At 36.3% G+C, this 4,700-nt stretch overlaps 1 pseudogene; it reads right to left on the reverse strand.

Annotated features, from left to right (window-relative positions):
* Nucleotides 1-741: 741 nt before the first annotated feature.
* On the reverse strand, nucleotides 742-1,576 carry LOC126767019 (corepressor interacting with RBPJ 1-like; annotated as a pseudogene).
* Nucleotides 1,577-4,700: the final 3,124 nt, after the last annotated feature.

Consider the following 4,700-nt stretch of genomic DNA (forward strand, 5'->3'; position numbering starts at 1 on the left):
CAAAGCGTTAACTTTTTTTAATATACTATAAGAGCGAAATATCAAATTTGAAAAGTAGCGTACTGAAGGGAAATTTGCCAAAAAGTGTGCTCCTGAGCTCAAACATATCTCTGGCCTACTCCCTTTCACGTTGCTCCCTCTTCCACCTACTGCAATGCAAGTTTCAATTTCTAAAAGCAATAACTCTTTCATAAACTAACGTTAAACATGTCAAATATTATAATGAAAGGGGATCAATAGATCGTCCATGAAGCAATCTTTAAAGTCTAACTCCCCCACATTCTTTACTTGTTTGCCTTTTTTCACCCAAAATTTCAAAACAACAAATTTCAAAGAAATTTTAATATATTTTTTATTATCATCTGAGCAAGAGTTTCGACTCACACACCCCTTTTGTCGTATGTAGTGCTGAGTCCGCACGATCGATGGGATTTCGGAGCCACGATTCATTTGCTGACTTAAAAAGTTCAGCTCCCTCAGATGCTATAATTTAAGATTAGCTACTATTTTTACTGGAATAAGACAACATTTTTTAAATTTTCTTAATTTTTTTATTTTTATTTTTGGTGTATTTTTCACGAATATACCGATAATATAAGCATAAATAGTTATAAATTAATTTTTGATTAATACTTTCTTGGGCATTATTTGTTCGTTTTTTTTTGTACTTTTCTTTTAAATATGTGTTGTTAATTATAAAGATATGTACAATATAGAAGTTGAAACAGAACAACTTCAGTATCACTGCCCAATTTTTAATGACGAGGCTTCACTGTGTGCTCTGCGTCTCTGCTTGCGCGCTTCGTCGTAATAAACTGGCACCATCGTACAATAGCCGAGACTTTGAAATCCCTCAGGCTCATGTTTTGACTGATCCTTAGCGCTGTGACGCTTCTTATTCTTACACTGTTTCTTCTGTTCGCTTTTGTTGTGACGTTCGTGTGAATTAAAACGAGATCGTCTGTTTGCTCTACCAGCTACTTCGGGTCTAGTATGTGATCGCAAGTGCCTGTGATGTTGCTGGTGATGACCATGTGAAATAGGGAAAGCTGCTTGCAGGCTGGCGGCACGAAAACATTTCGACAGTTGACGCTCTTGATCACGTGTCTTGAATGACCTCGAGAGGTCCCCTTGAAGTTCGAGAGCATTCCCGTGAATGACCGCGTGAGTGACCACGAGCGTTCACGTGATCGTCCGCGAGAATTTGAACGAGAGCGCGAACGATCACGACCACGTCGATTACGTCCTTCATGATGGTGCTTACGTCCATGGTGACGTTTTGAAGGTTTGCAAACTTCGTTCGTCAAATCGATAAATGTTTCACCATCATCTGTCACTAGAACTGGGACTTGAGCTAGAGCTGGAGCTAGAACTCGAACTGGGAGCTAGAGCTTGTACCAGAACTTGAACTAGAACTAATATATTAATATATTTCGACTCCTTCCGCTTCTTCTTCTGCTTGTCGCTCGAAGCCTCCAATCGTTTAATGGCTTCGTTTAAAGCTTAATTTCTGTGCTTTGTATGTTTTCTTTACCGCTTTCAGCAACAATTTTTGATCTGCCTCCCGATCAGGCATTTTGGTTTCCATGTCCTTGGCTGAATGACAGTTTTGGGAATATATCGGGTGATTTTTTAAGAGCTTGATAACTTTTTTAAAAAAAAAAACGCATAAAATTTGCAAAATCTCATCGGTTCTTTATTTGAAACGTTAGATTGTTTCATGACATTTACTTTTTGAATAATTTCATTTAAATGTTGACCGCGGCTGCGTCTTAGGTGGTCCATTCGGAAAGTCCAATTTTGGGCAACTTTTTCGAGCATTTCGGCCGGAATAGCCCGAATTTCTTCGGAAATGTTGTCTTCCAAAGCTGGAATAGTTGCTGGCTTATTTCTGTAGACTTTAGACTTGACGTAGCCTCACAAAAATAGTCTAAAGGCATTAAATCGCATGATCTTGGTGGCCAACTTACGGGTCCATTTCTTGAGATGAATTGTTCTCCGAAGTTTTCCCTCAAAATGGCCATAGAATCGAAAAAGTTGCCCAAAATTGGACTTTCCGAATGGACCATCTAAGACGCAGCCGCAGTCAACATTTAAATGAAATTATCTTCAAAAAGTAAATGTCATGAACCAATCTAACGTTTCAAATAAAGAACCGATGAGATTTTGCAAATTTTATGCGTTTTTTTTTTTAAAAAAGTTATCAAGCTCTTAAAAATCACCCGATACAAGTAGTTTACTGATTATTTAGTTTTTCCTCGCCTTTTTTACCGTTGTATGTGTTTTCTCTTTACTTTAATTTTGTTTACTGCTTTCGTCGTCAGCTTCGTTGCTCAACTGCTGCTGACTGTTAGGCTGCCGGCTATTTTTATACAAAAACAAAACGTTGGAAAAAATGTTCTAGCTCGTCTGGTCAACGTTGACCGCAGCAGAGAGCCCCGGCAAGCGCCAGTATGACTCATTCGCAAACGTTTGAAATCGTTTGCGGTAATGAACAATTAGAGGATTAAATGTGGGTGATAACAATCGTTTTCGGTGATAGGCAGATATTTGTAATGCGTTTTGGTAAAATTAAAGATTCCGCAAGGACGATATACCGATTATAGTTATTATTTGTAGTATAACTGCGTTTTATTAAAAAATAACTCTCAGACTCTTCCATCAAACCTCATTATCGATTTTTATATTCTCACAACATGTTGCAACAGAGGGTATAACAGTTAAATTTACGGTTATTTGTAACATAAAATTAATATAGGTACATACATATGTATATACTTTTTTTAGTATACAAATAAATGATCAGGATGACAAGACGAGCTATATTCTAAGTGATATTTTGTCCGTTCGTGCAAGCTATACCATGATCATGGTACCCATGGAGGCTTGTATTACAAATGGGCGTATTTGGAAGAATACCATACGCTCAAAATGCCATATCTCGCCAACCCTTAAAGTTCAATCGACCAAATTCGTTCAGGACACATATTTTTGGTATAACCTAAAAATAACGGTTATATTGAAAACTAAAAGTGATAACACACCAAATAAATGCGTCATAAACATAAAATTTTGAAAACACTTAACAATAACCCGCCATAACTCTGTAACGGTATGAAAATGGGTGAATTCGGATCCTTCCCATATAACACAAGTTTTGAATTCCCATGATTCTTCCACTTTACCCCATACAAAAACTAAAACCCATAGAATATATTGTGATTTTGTTTAGGCCCCGTAGGAAGAGTCGGAGACCCTATAAAGTATATATGTATATAAATGATCAGTATGTTGAGCTGAGTCGATTTAGCCATGTCCGTCTGTCTGTATATATACGAACTAGTCCCTCAGTTTTTAAGATATCGTTTTGACATTTTGCAAACGTCATTTTCTCTTCAAGAAGCTGCTCATTTGTCGGAAATGCCGATATCGGACCACTATAACATATAGCTGTCATACAAACTGAACGATCGGAATCAAGTTCTTGTATGGAAAGCTTTCACATTTGACAATGTATCTTCACAAAAGTTGGCACAGCTTATTTTCTAGGCAACAATGTAATCTCCGAAGAAATTGTTCAGATCGGTTAACTATACCATATAGCTTCCATATAAACTAAACACATAGTTACTAAAAGAAATGCACCTGTGAAGGGTATATCAGCTTCGGTGCAGCCGAAGTTAACGTTTTTTCTGTTTTTCTTAAAAAATTGAGAATATTCGGTATAAACTCAACCAGAACAACGAAAATCATTTTATCAGGTACTTTTGCGAGCGAGAGACATATGCAAAGGATTATTATCAGAAATATCTTTCAAATTGCTTGAAAAACACGGTGTTCAAGTCTGCCATAGCCACTGAGCTTCATACATTCGTTTTCTGGGGCTTTCTGAGAAATTTTAATGAAAGACCCCCTGGGTCCACTCCTTGTGGTTGTCAAGAAAACACCTGCAACGGACGCAGATCGAGCCTCATCGGTTTCAAAAATAGGTGTCTTGTAGACTAAAATACCACAAACAACTCAATAATGTTCTTGTAGATACTAGACAGTTTTCTTTATATTAAGATAACTCATTTACTGAACAATAAGCTGTATAATCAACCATGGAGTCGCAGAACCTAATATTCAGTAAACGGTGCTCAAAGAAGAGAGTTGTAATTGTTGCAATCAGTTTTTGGATTTGTTTTATTTCCGGCATCACTAGTTCCGGAACGGCCTAGTTCATCAGATTTTTTCCATCTTCACATTTCAGTATGAGATGGTTTTATGCTGCGGATGCTTAAAGAATTTATGATTTATGTATACATATATCGCAACAGGCCTATTATAGAGCAGAGCTATCTATCCTTTTCAAAAATTTTAGAACCACTTCTCGCTTCGATGAACAGACTAATGAATCACAAAAGTAAACCCGAATTTTCCTAAAAAAATGTACTTTTACCTTAAAACGAAGAGAAAACTATCAGTCTGCGTGGTACATAACGCTATATGTGGTTCTATATATAAACTACTAATAAATAATCGTTTGCCGAAATAATAAAATTGCGCAATTATATACCATACATACATACATATGTATGTCTTATATACTTATGTACTTTCATGTTTTTCAATTTAAGCTACGCATTACAAGTTAATTATCGGGATTTTTTTAAAAGCTTTATAACTTTTTTTTTTAAAAAAAGCAAAAAATTTTCAAA

Source organism: Bactrocera neohumeralis, unplaced genomic scaffold (genome assembly GCF_024586455.1).
Source record: "Bactrocera neohumeralis isolate Rockhampton unplaced genomic scaffold, APGP_CSIRO_Bneo_wtdbg2-racon-allhic-juicebox.fasta_v2 ctg3602, whole genome shotgun sequence".
Classification (NCBI taxonomy): Eukaryota; Metazoa; Arthropoda; class Insecta; order Diptera; family Tephritidae; genus Bactrocera; species Bactrocera neohumeralis.